This window comes from Neofelis nebulosa, chromosome 8, assembly GCF_028018385.1.
Source record: "Neofelis nebulosa isolate mNeoNeb1 chromosome 8, mNeoNeb1.pri, whole genome shotgun sequence".
NCBI lineage: Eukaryota > Metazoa > Chordata > Mammalia > Carnivora > Felidae > Neofelis > Neofelis nebulosa.
This window is the reverse complement of record NC_080789.1, coordinates 17688672-17708905: the sequence shown is the minus strand read 5'-3', so window position 1 is coordinate 17708905 and position 20234 is coordinate 17688672. Positions and strand designations below refer to the sequence as shown.

The window sequence follows — 20234 nt, the reverse complement described above, 5'->3', positions numbered from 1 at the left end:
TTGGGGATCAGCTCCCCCGTTTCCAATCTGTACTCTAATTCTGTATTCTGTCATTCGTCATTGGGAAGCATTCACTGTGCATATTTTGAGAAGTGCTGAGTTCTGAGTAATTAAGGCCTAGGAAGTTCAAGTACAGATAACAAAAGCTCACCCCTCCACACACACCCTTCTCATGTGCCGGACACGGTATTAGCACTTAACGTATGCTGACTCGTTTCATCCACACAGGAGTTCTCTAAGGCAGCTGCTATTATTATGCTCGTTTTACAGATGAAGAAACTGAGGCACAGAGAGCTGCAGTGCACTGGGAACCGTTGCCCAAGGTTACACAGGTAGCAAATTGAGGGCCGGGCGGGAGCATTTAGAAAGCAAGAAGTTATCTGCGTGTTTGCTAACCGTTCTTTCCTCCTGCCCACGCTAGCTGACATTTCCATTCATCACCTTCTTCCTATGCTAGCAAAGAGCCCAGGCTTTGGCTCCTGTGTTTATTCCTGGCTTCAGTGCCTAGCTGCTGTGTGACCTTGGGCAACTTGTTTCCCTTCTCTGTCTCTGCACCCGTGAAGGTGTGGGTAATAACATTTGTGCCTCCCCGAGATGTTCTGATAAAATAATGCATCAAACTTAGTATTTATCATATATTGCAGATGCCACTGCCATACTTTCTGAATTAAAATAGGGAGACGTGGATGCAAACTACGTGTCAGTGTGGGGACCGGAGGATGAACTATTGAAAATAGGGCTTGTCTCCTAAAAGTGGGATAGCTGCACAGTGGAATAAGATGCTCAGGAAGAAGGTGGAGGTGTGAGGGAGGGAGAAAGCCAGAACAAGTCAGGACGTTGTCATTCAGGCCCCCCCAAACTGTCAGCTGTAATAGCAGAATATATAGCAAAGCATAGATTGAAGGACTTGGGTCATCTTTTCAGACTTTTAAATATCTAAATATGGGAATAATATATTTGAATCGACCTATTTTTTTTAAATGTTTTAATTTTTGAAAGAGAGAGACCGAGTAAGAGCAGGGGAGGGGCAGGGAGAAAGGGAGACACAGAATCTGAAGCAGGCTTCAGGCTCTGAGAAGTCAGCAGAAAGCCCGACACGGGGCTCAAACCCACGAACCGTGAGATCATGACCTGAGCTGAAGTTGGACACTCAACTGACTGAGCCACCCAGGTGCCACTGAGTTGACCTGTGTTTTAAAATTTCTTATAATTTAGGATCCATAAGAAGAACATAGGTAGCATCTCGGATTTAGGGGAAGTCACCATTTTTAGTTAAGAACCATCAATTCCTAGACTTTTTTATTGTAGCTTTGCTTCTATCAATAGCTCTGGCAGGCAGCTTTTTGGGGGAGAGCCATATTTTCGCAAAGAATGAGAGAGAACGTGTGAGCGTGTAGAAGCTAGAAATCCGGAGCCAGCGGGCTATAAGGGCATATCTCTGGTGCCCTGAGGCCACTCTCCTGTCCTCCCCTTTCCTCACCTGGATGCTCTTGACTCCAATTCATGCCTCAGCAAAATCAGAAGCAATTGACACGTGTCAGGGGCCCGTGGGGAAAGTTGCAAATGGGTAAAACCGCAGCGCTCTGTCTGGGAATGCGGAGGCTCCATCCTCTCTAATTACAAGGCTAATGAGCATTGGAGACAAGGGCTCCAGGTGGCCTGTGGTGAGCCAGCAAGAATTTTGATGCCCTAAAATGGCACGCGTTTTCATTCCGAAACATGGTCTTCTCGAATGATGTGTGTGTTGAATTGAAGGAATGGAGCGAACACTAAACTTTTCCTCTAAGATTTTGCTCCCTATGTTAAGGCTGAGGTCAAGTCAGAAAAATACTTCATCTCTGGGGAATATTATCTCCAGCAGCCCATTTTGTTTGTTTGTTTTAAACACAGGTGCGCGCGCGCACACACACACACACACACACACACACACACACACACACACACAGTTTTCATCTGCCCTAGTCATGCTGTCCTTGTTTGGTGATTAATTGGCAGTCTTTGGCTTTGCCCCAGAGATGGAAATATCCTTGAAGGTCACCCGTGTGGAGTGGTGTCAGCCCACAGAGTGATTCATCACATGTCTGAGAAGTTCACGTCTTAAATGACAATCTACCTTAACATCTCTTCTGGAGGGTTCCTTCTCGGTGCTTACAAGACCCTTTTCTCTAAAAGCGCTCTGTGTTCAGCTTGCATGTACGGTTCTTTCTTTTCACTCAAACAAAAATAATGAGTGTTCCCTTTTTGATTTCTTTAAGCCTCCTTGTCTGACATTTATGAAGTGGTTCCCTTTAACGTTCTAAAAATTTCCATGGTGGCCCAGTGGATGTTCTGAAATAGAATTTTGGCCATCGCCTCTTCCTTTCAAATCCCCCCGTTGAAGATGGGATATTTACTCAGAGTGCATTTGTCTGATGTTTTAGGGACACATTTGTCCTTGGCTCCGCTTCTTGGGTGACTTGGGAAAACAGTTGAGGAAAGGGCAGCAAAAGTTATTTCAGGACAGCTGATCTGCAGGGGAAATAACTGTTTGGGGAGTAAAGATGATCGGACGCCCTGCTGATACACCGTAAGTAACAGCTGGATAATAATATCATGCGTTTTCCTTTCTAGCGACTTGCACGTGTTATTCTGTTTGCAACATCTTGGATGTGAAGGATCAAGCTGGGATTAACAAGTAACTTCATCTCTCCTTAACTGAGAAAAGTGCGAAGTGCTTTTGAAATGGTAGTGTAGAACGTTGTGGAGAATATGCTAACATTTGTTTTAAAAATAATCCACGTGCAGCTGCCATGGAAAACGGTATGGGGGATCCTCAAAACTCACACGTAGAATTACCATATGATCCAGGAATTCCGCTTCTGGGTGTAGACCTCCCCCCCGAATATGGAAAGGAGGGACTTGAACAGGTATTTATATATTCATTTTCATAGCAGCCTTATTCACAATAGCCAAAAAGTAGAAGCAGATCAAACCGTCCGTCAAGAAACAGCTGGATAAACAAAAGGCGGTATATACACACAGTGGAATATTACGCAGCCTTGAAAAGGAAGAAAACCATTTTTTTAAAGATTTTATTGTTAAACAATCTCTACACTTGACATGGGGCTGGAACCTACAACCCCGAGATCAAGAGTCATATGTTCTACTGACTGAGCCCGCCGGGAGTCCCCAGAGGAAGGAAATTCTGGCACAGTCTGTGACATGGATGAAACCTTGAAGACATTACGATAAATGAGGCCTCCTCACAGAAGAACAATACCGTATGCTTCCCTTTATGTGTGGTACCTCTGGGGGTCAACTTCCTAGAGACAGAAGCTAGAGAAGGCTGGTTGCCAGGGGGCAGGGAAGAGGGAAGGGGGAAATAGTGTTTAATGGATACAGAGTTTTAGTTTGGGAAGGTGAGAACGTTCTGGTGATGGATGGTATTGATGGTGGCATGGCAAGGTGAATATTTAATGCTCTGAACTGTATGCTTAAAAATGGCCAAAAAGGGGGGCACCTGGATGGCTTAGTGGGTTGAGCGTCCGACTTCGGTTCGGGTCACGATCTCACGGTTCGTGGGTTCAAGCCCCGTGTCGGGCTCTGTGCTGACAGCTCAGAGCCTGGAGCCTGCTTCGGATTCTGTGTCTCCCTCTCTCTCTGTCCCCCACCCCCTGCCAAAAGAAATAAAAATGAAAACATTAAAAGACAAAAAAGAAAATAATGGCCTAGTTCAACCAGAGGGACGGTGCCCCATGTCAGCGTAGAGAAATTAGCAGATTGGTGGGGAGAAGGGAGGGTAAAGGAGAAGGTCTCTTTTGCTGTTGTAGAAACCAAAAGTTTGAGCTACAGTCATGAGCTGTGGTGGTCAAAATCCTTCTCTGGACATAACGGATTAGGTACTTTTCGTTTTGGTTTCTCAAAATAATAAGGAAGTCCTTTCCATCCCCATTCGAATCACTCCCAGTGAATTTCTATCGGGTGGTTATTGGTCTTTCCCCGGCCGTGGTGTGGCGTAGAGGTGTGCTGTCGTGTTGATTGTGGATGAAAATCGGGGAGGTGGTGTTATGAGATCCGGCAGGTGTGGTGTCCTTGTTCTGAGGACTGAGAGTCATCCGGGAGGGGTGTGCACTCCTTTTGGCATGGATCATCTCTGTGGAAGGCAGGAATCCCCCAGAACTGGGTGCAAATCCGGCCTGAGCATCCTTGCTGTTATCCTGTAGAGTGAAGGAAAGAAAAGGACTCAAGGCAAGTTTTCGTATAAAATTTTTACAAAATTAATTCATTGCCTTCTTGAGTTCTGTCATGTTGTCATGAAGTTTAAGGACTCTGAGTGAATGAATGGCCTTTGGAGAGCAGGGGAGGCCCCCTGCCTTTGCCGATCTCAGGCGCCCTGACCCTTGGAGCTGATCCCGTGTTCCAGCATTCCTTTGTGGGGCCTGTCCTGGAGTCCTTCGGAGAATGAATGCGGACTGTGTGCCGGTGAAGGATGGTGGAAAGGAAGCAGGTTTTTGAGAATAACTGCCCTTGTCTCTTGGTTGGGCACGCGCTTGGCTGATTAGTTGAATATCTAAAAATCTGTGTTCACATATAGAACAAAATGGATATGAAGATCCCTAATCTTTTAACTTTTTTCTTTTTTTGAGAAGGAAACTAATATTTACCGAAGGGAAACTCTGTGTTCTAACTGTGTTATTTCCCATAGTTCTTGCAAGATCTGGTGAGACGGATAACAGCAATAATAAGGAACACTCATTGCAAACAGAACCGTGTCAGGCTCTCTTCTAAGTTTTCTGCGTGTTAGGATTTACGGATTGACTCCCCTGAGCAGTGCTCTGAACAGAGAGAGAAGAGCTCGGGTGGCTGAGACACGTAAAAGTGAAGCAAGTCATCCAAGATTATACTTAGTCAGTGACAGAGGCAGGACTCCCAGCTGGCTCCTGGCTCCAGAGCCCAAGCGTGTCCTTACCCATCGCGTCAGAGATGAGGAAGCATGGTGTGAGTTGCCCCAGGTCGTGGAACCCTAAGTGGTCAAGTTTATTTCTCAGTATTTCCCATTTTTCAGGGATAGTAAGATGTTTAGCTTTCCTTCCCAAGTTCTTTTTTGTTCGTTTGGTTGGTTGGGTTTTTTTTTTTACATTTATTTTGAGAGAGAGACAGAGATAGAGGATGCACAGGGCAGGGGCAGAGAGAGAGAGAGAGGGAGAGAGAGAGAATCCCAAGCATGCTCTGTGCTGACAGTGCAGAGCCCCCGACGCGGGGCTCGCAATCATGAACCGTGAGATCGTGACCTGAGCCAAAATCAAGAATCAGACGCTTAACAGACCGAGCCACCCAGCTGCCCTTTCCTCCCCAAGTTCTTCTTAGCGAGCCGAGCCGGGGTTCCCTGAGCAGCCCAGAGTGCCCATTTAGAAAGCTCTGGGATTTGATTCAACACGTGTTGAAAACAGAATTGAACTGGAGCCCCAGAACGGGGTGTGTGCAGCCCCCCGATGATCTTTTGTTCCAGGGCGGGGAAAGTTCCATCGTGTCAGGCTCCTGCGGGCTCCTGTGGCTGCCTCGGGTGGACCATCTCTTTTCTCTTTAGGACAGAACAAAACAAAGGGGACCAAAAAGTCCGAGACAAAAGTCTGGAGACAAGTGGTGGTAGGACCAGCCGTGTTCCCTTTGGGTAGCTGGCTGTTGCTCAGGGTGTGAGCCCGAACTTGCCATGACACACGCAGCCCCGGGCTGTGCCTTTTGGAACAGGGCCTCCAAAGCACTAGTTGAGAGGTACTTAGATTTCCAAACCAGATGACGTGCTTCGCAGAGCAGGATTTTGCTTCTGGCTTGTGTCATCGAGACACCCGAGAACCAGGTAGAGAACTTCACTTTTTCTGTTTTACGAAATTATGAATAATAGAATAGTCAAGTCTTCTGGCCACTCCAGCGACTAGTAATGTTTTTCTTCCTGTTGCATCTTGGGAGGAACACCAGCAGTTTGCGGTGGGGATGCCAGTTGGGGTTGGAATTTCCTGTGATGGGGGAGTAATTGGGAGGCTACAGATGGGAAGATCTTCTCAAGCAACAGGTACAGAACATAGCAAGGCAGTCCCAGAAAGGGTGTGTGTGTGTGTGTGTGTGTGTGTGTGTGTGTGTGCACAGTTCCAGGCAGATAGGCCAGGAAGATGGTCTGATTGCCAAATGGATCGGAGCCCGAGTCTCCAGGTTTTCAAGTGGGTAATTGGAACAGGAAGGTGCCAAACACAGGCCCGCTGGCACCGGGAGCGGCGAGGTTTTCTGTTCAGGTCGGATAGTCTCAGGGCTGGGATGGGTGCATGTCAGTTAACAAATCCAAGCACCTGATATTCTGCCTATGATCGGGGCTGGGGGTCAGAGAAGAATGAGCACACAGAATTTCCATTCCTGAGCAACAGAAAGTCTCGGGCTAGAAGGTGAATGGGTGCCACGATGGAGGGTAGTACAAGCCAGGGTAACGAAGCAATGATGGTAATAGCAATAACAATATTTAAAGTTTATCGAGGGCTTACTCTGTGCCAGGTGCTGCCCCAAGACCTTCTCAGTGGTCTTCTCGCACCTCCCAGTGTAGAACTGGGTCACAGTGGCTCTTGCTAGCTGCAGGAGAGCTGAGGAAAAGTGAACAGAGGGGTGTGGTGGGGGTGAGTGTGCTGTCACTGAAATAGACCATTCGTGTGTCATTCTCTAGAGCTGGGCCCTTTGCCTCTCTGAACACAGGTGGGCATTTGTTGGCAATGAAGGACGGCTGCTCGATGGGCAACCAAGAGTGTCCAAAAGGGTAAGACTTTCCAAGTAGAATGAGTTATTTTTCAGACACCCAAACTGCCTTTTCAGCAAAGTTAACTAGCCCCGTTATCATCAAAATTACAAAATTCTTCCCTGCCTTCCTTCGTGCCTGTCCTCCACTCGGGACATCATACACTGACCTTGTCCTTCACAGTGGAATGAATAGTTGGTATTCTCAACCAGATACCAACCACAGTGATAAATGAGTTGGGGAGAAAGGAAATGAAAACACGACTGCGCTAAAGCCTCCAGAAGAGAACACCAGCGCCCCCAAGGTGCATGTTCAAGGCACTTGAGTTGGTCTGTGAAGTCTGGCATGGGGCCGGGGTGGAGACTGTCTGTGGAGAGCGAGGTGGGGAGGATGAGGTGATGGGGATGTCTACTGCAAAATTCCTTCCTTGTGAGGTCAGCTTCCTTCTTTACATCCATCCTCTCCGGGCAAATGGCTCACACCACAATCCAGACTTATCATGTGCCTCCGGCAGGTGGAAAATATATAATAAAGGAAAATGCCAAAATTATTGGGGCCATTGTTGGGGACAGAAGGCAAGAACTATTTTGAGGGTGGAGTTTTCTGTATCATCTTAGGAACTTTTGCAGATTTTATATCCAGGTGTCAGTTTCTTTAAAAAAAAAAACAAACAGATTATAAGTGATTTATCGGTTCTACTTCATCAGAAGCCCAGAGAGGAACAGCAAAGGCAGAGGAGGAGAAGATGTGAGGAGATTAATGAAGCCGTTCAGAGGACTCCCTGTGATGGAGGAGCCTAAGCTCTGCTCCCCATCCAGTTGACGGGGACAACGATGAAACGCTGGAAGACCCGGACTGTGCCATGCAGTGACGGCTCACTTCAGTTGGAAGAAATCTCCGGAAGAGCCGAGATTGGGAGAGGCGGTTATCTCTCAGCGGGCTGCATAGTGCACACTGGGAGTCAGAGCTGATCCCTACCTGACCCCTTTGGACTGTTTGTAAAACCGATTTAGAAGCACCCACTCAGGGGGCGCCTGGGTGGTTCTGTAGGTTAAGCGTCAACTTCGGCTCAGGTCATGATCGTGCAGTCCCTGAGTTCGAGCCCCGCGTCGGGCTCTGTGCTGACCGCTTGGAGCCTGGAGCCTGCTTCGGATTCCATGTCTCCCTCTCTCGCTGCTCCTTCCCCACTCGTGCTCTGTCTCTCAAAAATAAATAAACATCAAAAAAAAAATTAAAAAAAAAAAAAGAGGCACCTGCTCAGCCATTTTTGAGCCGACACCCAGGGGAGCATGGGTTGAAGTCACAGTTCCTTTGGGCTTTTGCTGTATAGAACCTACAACCCGCGGCAGACGAGCAGCGCTGGTCCTTTGTTATTTGTCGTGTTTTCCCCTGGATCAGCTGGCATCGTCCCACCTGGTCGGTCCTGTTGGGTTGTAAAGTCTGCAGTGCTCTAAGTTAGCGAGCAAGGTCTGGAGAGTCAGTCACCAGCCAAATGCTTTGGTCTTTCTTTACACAGCATGGAAAATACCGTGTACTTTTACTCCGCCCTGAATATGGCTGGTTCTTCTAAGGCCGGGGTGGGCAGACCTTTTCTTGAGGGCCGGGGAGTAACCATTTTACGGCTCTGGAAGGGGGTGGGGGTGGCGCACGCTGTCACAACTGCTCAGTCGTGCAGGCCGTCGTAGAACAAGTCCATCCACAGGTGAAAAGTGGGTGAATGGGCATGGCTGTCTTCCAGTACAACTATTTACAACAGTGGACAGGGGGCCAGGGAGGGATTGGGCCTGCAGGCCACTGTTTGCCAGTCGCTGTTGTAAGGGGTCAGAGATGGAACGGAAACCTGTCGCTTGCCAATGTGGGTGATGGTGCGTTGTAAAAGTCGATGCGTTATCGTGCTACGAGGCCCTTCCCCGCCGGAAATTAGAGTGAAGCCAAAAGGGGTCATCAGACCCCCTCTTATCCTGTTGGTGGTGATGTGGGGGTGAATCAAAGGCGTGAAGGAGGCAGAGAATGTCTTCAGGTCACTTTAATGACATCACTAGTCTTGCCTGGATGACGCAGCCCCCGGAACTCCCAGCGACACGGCGTTGGCATGACCCGTGTTGGCTGGATGGCCAGCCACAGGTTAACTTCCCCTCCAGGACTTTGCTAAAGCTTTCCTTCTCTTATTTCCTTCATCCTTCTAATAGTCTCGGTAAAGAGGATAATATGGTGAGTGCCGACAATGCCCATTTGAGACCTATTACAGCTTATTTCTCAGCAATTTTCAGGCTTTGGCCTTATTGCAAAAGCAGCCTATTCTCCTACCTTGAAGTGTGGGTTGGGATTCACTGGCATTTCCTCCCAGACTGGGGAAAGCTCTGTGAAGAGAGGAAAACAGTTCTCAGTTTTACAAATACGATTTTTGGACAGACTTTCAACGGGAAAGATGAACACTCAACTCCACGCTGCACAAATATTGTCACATTAGGACCCGGGAGAAGGGCGGGGTCAGACTGGCATCTCATAGGCCCACACGGAGGTGTTAACAGCTCCAAGGGCTGATGGTGTGGTTCCCGTGATTCCCGGAGGAGGGGCCGGGAGCAGGGAGATGACCTGTCTGGTGTCGCCTTGCTTTGCAAGCAGGTGTTGGTTGTTGATTGTTAGAAGTGGTTCAGCTCCACGTCACGAAAACCCTGCTCGTGTTCCTGGAATCACCCAGTTTCAGTCACTTTGAGGTCTTGCAGGAGGAAGTGACATGACCCGCCTTGTTTCCTGGCCTGTGCTGTGCCAGCGTGACTTAGCCGGGTACCCCGTGTAAGGAAAGGCTAGATTTACATATTTTGCTAATTCTAGCTGTCAGATTCCTCGAGGTGATTTAATGGTGGGGAGGCCCAACGAGTGTGAAGGGTATTTTTAGCTAAGCTGTGTGGGTTTGATAGCCTTTTGGGGACCAGTAATGGAATCCGGAGCTCCCTGGTGAGGCTGTGGGGAAGCAGGGAGGTGGAAGGGGGCTGGAATTTGGGTGACTTGACCCTGAGGTGGGCTGCTTGTCTCCTTTCAGTCAGCCTGCTTTCCAGGGTGTGAAGCTAACACCCTCCCTGCTGCCTGGGTTGGGGAGGCCGTCTGGGTTGATGAGGGGTGCAGTTGAAGTTGGAAATTTGATCTGCAGGGTGTTCGTTCATTCATTCATTCATTCATTCATTCATTCAACAAGCATTTTTTTGGGTGATTTAGACCAGTTTCTCAGACTTTTCATGTGTGTACAAATCATCAGGATTCCTCTCCCCACTATGACTATAGGTATAAGGCACCAAGCACAGTACCTGGCATGGCCGTCGGTCCTTGAGCAATGTTAGCTGTGACGACCAAGGTGACGAAAACAGTGATGGTGGTGGCCGTGGTGGTTTAGGAGGGAATGCCTAGCTTTTCAGGGAGGGCTTCACATAGGAAATGCCCTTTGAGCTGAGTTTCATAGGCAAGTAGCAACTCCTCTGGGCAGTGTATTAGTTATCAATGCTTTGTAACAAATTAGCACAAATTTAGCAGCTTAAGACTGCACACATTTATTATTACATAGCTTCTGTCGGTCAGGAGTGTGGGCACGGCTTAGATGGGTCTCGTGCTTCAGGATCTCCCACAGGCCGCCATGAAGATGGTGGTTAGGGTGGGGTCTCATCAGAAGGCCCGACTGGGGAAGGATCTGCTTCCAAGCTCATGTGGTTGCAGGCGGGGTTTGGTTCCTTGCAGGCTCTCGGACACAGGGCCTCAGTTCCTTCTGTCTGTGGGCTGGAGCTGCCCTCAGTACTTTGCCATCTGTGCGTCTATATTGGACAGACCCCAACATGACAATTTGCTTCATCAAAGGTGAGAGAGTGATGGCAAAATGGAAGTAATATCTTATGTAACATAGCCACAGAAGTGATGTCTCCTCACTGTCACCGAAGCGAGATGCTAAGCCAGCCCATGTTCAGGAGGGAAGGGAGATCGCACAGGGCTGTAAATACCAGGATTTGGGGGTCGTCGAGGGGGGTCACCTTACAGTCTGTCCACCACAGAGGCAAGAGGGGCCCCGGGTGGGAGAGGAGGGAAAAGCTGAGCAGTGTGAACAGCACGTGCAGGTGCACAGAGGTGCAAGGGACCAGGTGCTGTTGAGGAGGTGCCCTTTTGGATGGGTGTGACTGACCAGAAGTCACATTGCAGTGGTTGGAGGTGAGAATGGACCAGGAGCATGGACGCACGGGCCCTGGCACTGGCACCACTCTTCCTGATGATGACTGACAGTAAGTCCCTTGCTCTCACCTTCCATTTCCTCTGCTGCCTGAGACAAGAGCAGGAGTTTTCACCTGGGTGCCAGGGAGCTGGGGTGCCACAGAGGAATCTCAGGGGCTCCTGGTCAGGATGGGGGATTGGGGAAGGAAGCATTGCGCCCTTCCCCACCAGAGCAGCTCTGTTTCAATCTCGGAGACGGGCTTTTCTGCCCAGGGCTCTCTTTTAACGGAAGCTTCCATGACTTAACCAGGTTGCCTTAATGCCTAGCTGCTCTTGGAGGGTCCTCCTGTGCTGGTCCCAGGTGGCTCTGTTAAGGGTTCGTGTGGGCTTGCTTCAAAACCAGAGAACCTTCGATCCTGAGTCAGTCAATTACATTGAGTGGCATGGTTTTTTTTCCGTACAGAATTAGCAGTAGGAGGGGCTCGAGTTGAGGCTGTACTGGGGTTGCTGGGAGGTGGGCCACTGAATTGTTAGGAAATCCAGGGTCTAAGCTTGTGATCAGAACTGTCTGTTTCATTCATTTGTCCACTCAGTAGCCGATGTGTTTGTTCGTTCAACGTGCCGTCAGGCACATAGCGTTCAGTGTCATCGTGGGGCCATCTCAGGTTCACCCTCAATGTGTTTCGTTAATGCTGAGCATCTGGGATAGGAAACTCCAATCCCGGCTACATTAGAGAGGCAGGTAATAATTCAGGTTCTACTTGCCTTGTGCCTCACTGTCTAGAGGAGGGCAGGGAAACTGTTCCTTTGCTATCACTACATCAGGGTCATTGTCCCTTCCTTTTAAGGGACCCAGTGAAAAGGAGTATCTGTGGGAGAATGGGGACTAAAGATTAGTAGGGTAAGGAGGCCTTGACCCCTAGGAGAGGGAAATATATTTTTGTAATAGGGTTTCCACTTGTTAGACTTATGGGTTAAATTCCACTAATCTGGAATGACCCAGAAAAAAATCGTTTGCTCACTTTCTGGATGGGTGGTACCCACCTCTCACTTGTCCTCTTTCCCTCTCACTTCCTGCCTTTCTCTTCGCATATATATTTCATAATGTTTACTTATTTTGAGAGAGAGAGAGAGAGAGAGAGAGAGAGAGAGAGAGAGTGCACAGATGGGCAGGGGAGGGGCAGAGAGAGAGAGGGAGAGAGAGAATCCCCAGCAGGGGCTGGATCCCACGACCCGTGAGATCATGACTCGAGCCGAGATCGAGAGTTGGTCGCTTAACCGACTGAGCCCCCCAGGTGCCCCATTCCTCTCTGTATATTTTTAACTTTTATCCATGATGCTATTCTTTATAGGACTCAGAGTGACAGCTGGTCCTAGTTTGGGAACTAACTGCCACTAACCAGCTGTGGGACCTTGGACAGGTTGCCCAGCCACCTGGAGCTCAGGTGTGGAGGAGGGGGTTGGGACCCATGAACTCAAAGCCCCTCACGACCAGGCCTGGAAGGCTGGATTCTATGTGACTGCTGTGTCCGGAAGCATTAAAATTCATTATCTTCCCTGGAGCCAACTCTCGCTCCATTAAACAGCTTGTCCCTGAGGCAGATGGTGTTGGCAAGGGGCCTGTCCTCAAGAACAACAGGTTGGGGGCCCGGCAGGCTCACAGAGGAAGTCTCTGGGGAACCCCAGCCTCCCTGCTGCTCTCTGGGCGGGGGGTCCAGGGCCCTCTCAGCCTGCTGGACGGGAAAGGAGCCCTGCCCCAGGGAGGAGGGGTTCCTGAGACAGGGACGGGGGGGGGGGGGGGGGGGGGGGGAGGAGCACTTCCAAAGGCTGACTTGGGATCCTTGGCAGGGCTGGCTCCACTCGCCGGGGTCCCAGAGGTGCAGGGTGTGGAGGACCTTCCTGGGATGAGCTTTGGAGGGACAAGGAAGAGTCCCAGAAAAGAGGAGTCCTGGCAATAGCATCGATCTTATTTCTCTTCTGTGCAAATTAGCTAAGCATATATCACCGATAATACCCCGGAGAGCATGGCGCCCCATTTTACAGAGGGGAAACTGAGGCTCACAGACCTCAAGGAACCTGTTCCACGAGGGTGCTGGAGCTAAGATTAGAAGCACATGTTCCTTTCCAAAGCCCCTCTCTTCCGTGGCCCCCAGCTGAGAGGTTGAAAGAGGGCCAGAGGGGAGGGCTCTCCATGGTTCTGGAGCTTAGGTGTTGGGGGGGGTTACTTTCCTAGGGCTACCAGAACAAATTACCACAAACTGGGTGGCCTGTCACAACAGAAATGTATTCTGTCACACTTCTGGAGTCTAGAAGTCTGAAATCAAGGGTAGATTCCTTCTGGAGGCTCCGGGGGAAAATCTTTTCCATGCCTCTTTCCTGGCTTCTGCCAACTGCTGGCAATCCTTATAGACACATCTCTCCAATCTCTGCCTCTGTCTTCACATGACATTCTCCCTGTGTGTTCTGTCTTCACATTGTGTCCCTCTCTGCATTCGTGTGTCCAAATTTTCCTCTTATAAGGATGCCAGTCATGGAATTAGGACCTACCCTACTCCTGTATGACCCGATCTTAACTTCATTACGTTCGCAAAGACCTCTGTCCAAATAAGGTCACATTCATAGGTACCCAGCAGTGAGGACTTGGACATATCTTTTTAGGGGAGCACAAGCTAGCCCCCAGTAGGGGAGACAGCTGTGAGGCAGGAATAGGCAGAGAGGGGGTAGGGTACATGCACAACTTGGACCCCTGAGGTTGGAGTGGCCGGCTTGTGGAGGGCCCGTGGCCCTGCCACGGACTTTGAACTCAGTCCTGGACTAGGAATGGAGGGGGGGGGAGGTGGCTCTCGAAGCATCTGAAGTGGGGATGTGGGTGTCAGGCTGGCACTGCGAGCTCTGGGAGGAGGATGCGTAGGGCAGGGACAAGAGGGGCTCTGGGCGCCACAATGGGCCTTACCTAACAGCCCTGCGGCGAGCCGGGCCGAGCCCAGGCGCTGGCAGACGGGTGAGAGGCAGGGGAGAATGGAGAGGGATGTAGGTAGCTGAGTAGGCAGAGCTCGCCCTTAAAGGGAGGGCAGAGGGGAGAGAACATTCGCTGAGTGACTCGGGGGAGTCCGTAGAGAGAAAGGGAGCACTTCCCCTAGAAGCACCAGTGAGCACGGGGAGGAAAGTCCATGAGGTCTCTCCGCCCCAGGCCCTTGGGGTTTGTCTCCCAGAGAATGTAGGAACTGGACTGCTTAATCTCGCAGCTTCCTCCTGCCTCTAACATTGCAGGTTTCCTGGGATTCCAGGAGCGCAGCCTGTGGCAGTCCCAGAGGGCTTCCCGGGGGAGGTGGCGTTGGCTCGGGCAGGACAGCAGGGAGCGGTGGGAGGGCCTGTGCACCGGCCCAGGGTTGCTCCGCATGCGGTTCCTTCTGCAGCTGGGAAAGGACCTGCTTTGACGAGCCCACGAGCCTCCCCGGATAGCGGTGGCTCCTGCCCTCCTGTCACGGGGATGTGCAATTACTGTCCCTCATCAATATTTTAGTCTCCGCTTTCACAGAGCAGCTCCCTCCGCCTTTCTGTCTTTCTCGGCAGCTTCAGGGAATAAAGGGAAGACCTGACACGTCCCAGCTGGTGGGCCTGCCAGAGCCGGGCCGCAGGGGCTCCCGGAGCCTTGGCGTCTGATGGCGTGGCTTCTGGAAACAAAGCACCCAGTCCCTCCACCTGCAGATTGGGAGCTCTCATGCCGGTCCCCTCTCTGCCTCCCACCCCCCTCCCGAAGTATGTGAAATTAATTCCGTTGTGCTGTCAACCTTTCTTTACCCAGAAACTCTTCGTGCCAAGGCCTCAGACGCCAGGAGCATCTCTAATAGAGACTTTTCAAAAATTTTTCCATGTCGTTGCCCGAGGTGGGGGTGGGGCGGTGGGTGCAATGAGGGAAGGCGGTGAAAAGGTACAGACTTGCAGTTAAAAACCAACTCAGTCCTGAGGATGTCGTGTCCAGCATGCTGACTGTAGTTAATAATACGGGTGCTAAGGTACCTTAGAAAGGTGCTAAGAGGGCAGATCGCACAGGTTCTCATCACAAAAAAAAGAACTTGTAGCTTTTGAGGGACGTTAACTAATCGCGGCGATCATTTCACTCTGTCTACAGATACTGAGTCGTTATGTCGTGCAGCGGAAACTAATGTAATATTATATGTCCGTTATATCTCAATTAAAAAAATAGAGAAAGTCATTTTTTATTTTAATTTTTTTTAATGTTTATTTATTTTTGAGAGAGGGAGAGACGGAGTGCAAGCAGGGGAGGGGCAGAGAGACAGAGGGTGACCCAGAATCCAAAGCAGGCCCCACGCTCTGGGCTGTCAGCACAGAGTCCCATACGGGGCTCGAACCCACAGATGGTGAGATCACGACCTGAGCCAACGTCGGAAGTCAGATGCTTAACCGACTGAGCCGCCCAGGCACCCCCGGAGAAACTATTTTTTTTTAATGGTTTTAAGCTTCTGTGTGGGGTGACTGCTTCCTAAGCAGGAGAGTCACATACTCAGCATAAAGAAACCGTGCCATTAGATTCTCCATCCGGTGTCAGTGCGGAACCCTCGTCTCCTGCGAGTGGACAGTATGTGGCTGAGAGCAGGGCTTATATCACACAAGTTTGGGTTCCCCGCTGGCAGGGGTGGGGTGGGGGTGGGTGGGTATGTGGTTCTGTGGTTCCTCAGGGTCAAGCAGGAGGGTGGGGGTGGGGAAGCACTCCCTGCTTCTGGAACATGGTGGCTACTCTCTCTTCTAGCACCCTCGGCCTTGGACACCTCTGTAGGCATCTTCCTCTCAGCTGTGAACTCACAGATAGGAACATTGTCTTGGCTTAGAGAGGTGGCTTTTTAGTAGACACTTAAGGGATGTGAGGGAGTGAGCCATGTGAAGTCCTGGGGGGACACCAAGGATAAAGGCCCAGAGGTGGGAATGAGCTTGCCATGTTAGAGGAATGGTATGGCTAGAGTGGGATGGGAGAGGCAGGCAAGGGGTAGATCAAGCAGAGTCTTCAAGGTCAAGGTTTAATTGTTTACAATCTAGGTTAGCGGTGATCTGGATGCTCACCATAGGCCTTTAGAAAACTGAACTACTCTTGAAAAAAGAGGGCAGTTGTATTCACGTCATTCTACTCAACATTCTACATTTATCCACGGTTCATACACAGAAAGGTATAGCTGTTAGAATTAGTCTTAGGAATTCAACATGGCAGAGAAACAGTTGCGCCACTGGTGGGACTTATTGTGCCTGTAAACAAGGATCAGCACCAAGAATGCATCTTGAAATCGGGGTAGGTTGGGGTGGCTCAGCAGGCTAAATACCTGTTACTTTTGGTGCTTTACAGTTGGGTAGCAGGAAAGTCACCAGGACTCGCATTTAGAAGAAGGTAAGGTTTTCGTTCCAGTTTGGCCCCGTACCAACTGATCTTGGATGAGTCATTTGTCCTCTCCAAGCTTAGTATCTGCAGCTGGTGTCCTTGTTGTGCTACTCCGTAATGCAGAAGAAAACCTTTTATAAACGGTCACCACTATCTGAAAGGAAGGCATCGATCCTGCATTATAACCCGTCTGTTAGACCTTCTATTCAGGGGCTACAATTTATACATCCTGTGTCTTTTGGACTTGAAGAATGCCGGGGTATTAGGAGGTGCTCTTTGAATTTGTTGTGAACTGAAATCTGCTGTGATCAGCGGTGTTCCTTGGGGGACAGAGCCTGGAATGGAAGTGTCCCGTAACTTGGAAAAAGACCCCTAGAATGGAAGCTCAGACACTCTGTGAGGCTGTGTGGCTTTGAACAATCATTTAACTTCCCTGTGGTCCTTTCCCCCAACTTTGAGATGAGTAAGATAACTTTACCAACCTCACCTGGTACTTGTGAGGCATAATTCTGATTGCTGTTACTGGTTCCCCAAATAGCAGTGGCTTACAAAAGACGGAAGTTCGTCTCTCACAACAGTCCTGCCATGGGTTGCTGTGGTAGTTCCATGGTGTCAGAGGCCTAGATTCCTTCCATGTTGGTGCTCTGTAGTCGACCTTACCTGTGTGGTCCAAGATGGCTCTCCGCCATATCGCTTGTCCTCCAGGGCTGGCTTGTCCTAGAAGTTGACACGGTGCTCCTGCTCGTGTGCTATTGGCTGGAACTGGGTCACGTGACCTACTCTCTGCCAGGGAACGTAAGAACTGTAGTCTTTATTGTAGATTATTGTAGATGCCCGAGTGCCGGACTCCGTTTCTAATCCCGTGTAAGAAAGTGAGATCACATTTTGGGGGGGACAAGTCATGTCCCCGCCACAGCCCAATAAAAGATGTTTCTGGACCTTGAAGTGGAAATGATTCATGGGTCACGGGCAGCTTGAATTGGACACGATTTTACTCTGCTGGAATCTTATAGAAACAGTTTCCCGAATTTTCTGTTTTCTTGTGATTGTCATTGAATGCTTGCTCAGCGACAGCCGTTGTGTTTCTTCACGCGCACAAGTTCCAGTGAATCCCCTCAGCAGCCTTATGAGGTATGCCCCATCTTAAGGCCCATTTTTGAGCTGGGGAGACTGAGGCTTAGGTCAGAGGAAAGATCTGAACTCAGATCTGTGGGACCGCAGAGCACGTACTCTCACTATTGCATTCTGCTCAGTCTTTGGTTCTTCTGTCCCCTCCCGGCTCTCGGCTCTCGAGGCCTCATTTCCAGGAAGTCTGTTGATGGGGGGGGGGGGGGATGGCCCTGGGCTCTTCCTGACAGTCTGCTGTGGTGTCATCTGTACAGAATAGAATCCATGGGCAGCAATGGGCTTCGAAAGTCGGCCCAGGGGGTGACTTGAGACGGTCACCTGTCCGGGAAGGTAGAGTGGCAGGACCAGGGGCCCTGGCTTCAGGTGGATGGATGTCATTTGGAAATAACAAATCAGCATGGGATTCAGGCTCTGAGTGCCTTAGGGTCACATGAGTGCTGGGGGAAAATGAGGCCGTCTTCCCTTTGCTCCGTGGTCACTCTGACAAGAGGCAACACAGGGCCCACGCAGGGCCACGCAGAGTCTTCTCTGGTCTGTCTGGGTCTGCCCATCTCTGGCCCTTTCTGGATCAGAACAGAACTTTAAAAGTCTCCTCTGGCTTCGGTGACCGTGCTTTCCTATTATTTTGGAAATTGGTCAGGTTTAGTGGGTTCAGAATTCAGATACATTTGCATATTTCTGAATGATATCAAATTAATTACCCAGTGAAAGGTTATTGTATATCCTGGTTTAGTTGCAGAATTTCAGAGCTCAAGGGCACTTTGAGCATTACTGAGTCCAACCTTTGTCTCACAGAGGAAGATGCCGGAAGACCAGAGAGGTTGCCTGGCCTACCCAGGGTCACACAGCTAAGTTGTATCAAGTCCCCATCTTTGGACATCCTACTTGAGCATGAGGAGGGACACTGCTTTGTGAATTCTCACACCTCCGACAGGCAAGAGAAGTGTTAGTGTGCGGCAATTGAGCATTTGTCGGCTTTCTGGTGCCTTCTTGAAACACAGAATGGGCTGGAGAGGCATTTCCAGCTCTCTACTCTAGATTTGCATGACATTTTGGTGCCTTCGTTTCCCCGTCTGTAAAATGGCCATGGTAGTCATACAACACACCTTGGAGAGGGTGCCTGTGAGGTTTAAATGAGTTGATAGCATCTAATTTGTTTAGACCACGTCCAGCATGAAGTAAACACTCAAAGTGTTAGCTACTGTTTCTTCCATTCTAACCCTTTTCACACTCCCTCGTGGGACTCTGTGCTCCTTAAAAAACCGTAGAGGTCCTTGTCTTTCTCCTGCGTTTGCACTTCCTGAATCACATCACAAGCTTAAGACCTTTCTATTTGCCTTGATTATCTCCACTGCTTTTTGACATGTATTATTCAATGATAATATTCTCTTCTTCCACAAGTTGGATTCCAGCTTGTTCTAGCTACCCAGAACTTGACTTTCGCCATGATTAATCGGCACCGTAGAAACCCAGCTGTGTTAGGCTCGGTGTGGCCTGGTGAGAGTGGTGTTCTGGATCTGGTGGGACCTCTGTGGATGTTGGTTCTTGGTGGGTTTTAGCACATATAAGGGGCTCTCCGATGGCTGTTGGGTTGTGGGTCAGGAAGGACACAGTGTGGGCTCTTTAGGGTTTTGGGACGTACCGGGGGCTGGCGGACGTACCTCGTAGAGTGGTCTCTCATCAGGTCCTGGTTACCTGCTGCATGAGGGGTTCAGAGGGCCGCTACTGAGGTGAGAGGGTGGTGGAGGTTCTCAGAACAGTCATCTGAGACCCTATACATGGAGACACTGAAGCAGCATTGAGGACGAGGCTGGCTCAGACAGGAAGGAGATCCCGCCTTCCAGGGATGCTGTCCGGTGGGACCGGATCTCCCAGCAGCCTCCCCTCCTTTCTGCAGTTCCACTGAGCAGCAGACCCCAACGCAGGGTGGGCCTGGGCCTGGCTCCCCTGGGGACCTCCTCTGTGTGTCCTTCTGGTTCAGGGGACACAGTGTTTCCCTTTGCAGATGGGCCCATCTGGGGCATTACGTTCTAGCATCCAAATGCTTAGGCTTGGATCCTAGCCCAGCAGCTGTGTGGCTCCCCATCTGGTGCCTGGAGCCACGTGTGAAATAAACATACCTTGAAGGAATGAACGAACCGTGTGTTGCCTTGAGCAAGTCCCTGAATCTCTCAGTGCCTCAGTTTCTTACCTGCACCATAGAGATGATAGTACTCACTTCATAGTGTTGTGGAGAGGATTCAGCGAGGTGGTGTTTCTGAAGCCTGAATCATGGTGTCCCCGTAGATGGCGGGTGTGCAAAGGATTTAGCTGCTCTTTTTATGATGGTGTTCCTGTCACCCCTGACTGCTCAAGGCTTTTGGAGCCTAGTTCCCTCTCCACGTTAAGCGCCGTCGAATCCTACCCACTTTCTCCCCAAGTCTGCCTAAGGATGGGATTGTGCACGATATGGGAACCCGTGATCCTTTTGCCAAGGTATTTCGACCCCTCCCCGCAACAAAATGTCTTTCACCCCTGGGGGTGGGGGGCTCTGATGGTGGGGACTTGAGGCTTCCCGGTGGCAAATAGCGTCAGTACTCAGAACCAGCTGTGGATATGCGTCTAACCCCCACCCTGCAAGGGACTCCAGAGACTGCCCTGTACGGCCCCTGTCTTTTTTTTTTAGGACTTTAGTAAATTGCCTACTGTGTGCTGTGTGGGGCTCAGAATGCCTCTGCCCCAGTAGCAGGACTCCCTGGCGCCAGCCCTGGAGGGGGTCTGCGGGCAGCAGGG

General features: G+C 50.2%; 1 protein-coding gene and 1 long non-coding RNA gene across 7 annotated transcripts in view; one reads left to right on the top strand and one right to left on the bottom strand.

Moving 5' to 3' along the window:
• Positions 1 to 20234, top strand: part of CHST11 (carbohydrate sulfotransferase 11) — a 265306-nt gene that overhangs the window by 74669 nt on the left and 170403 nt on the right. The gene's annotated exons all lie outside the window — the stretch shown is intronic.
• LOC131518980 (uncharacterized) lies at positions 15968 to 17230 on the bottom strand. Its single transcript, XR_009265394.1, has 2 exons — positions 16822 to 17230; positions 15968 to 16488 (listed from the first exon to the last, which is right to left on the bottom strand). It is a non-coding gene; the product is annotated as an uncharacterized LOC131518980 (long non-coding RNA).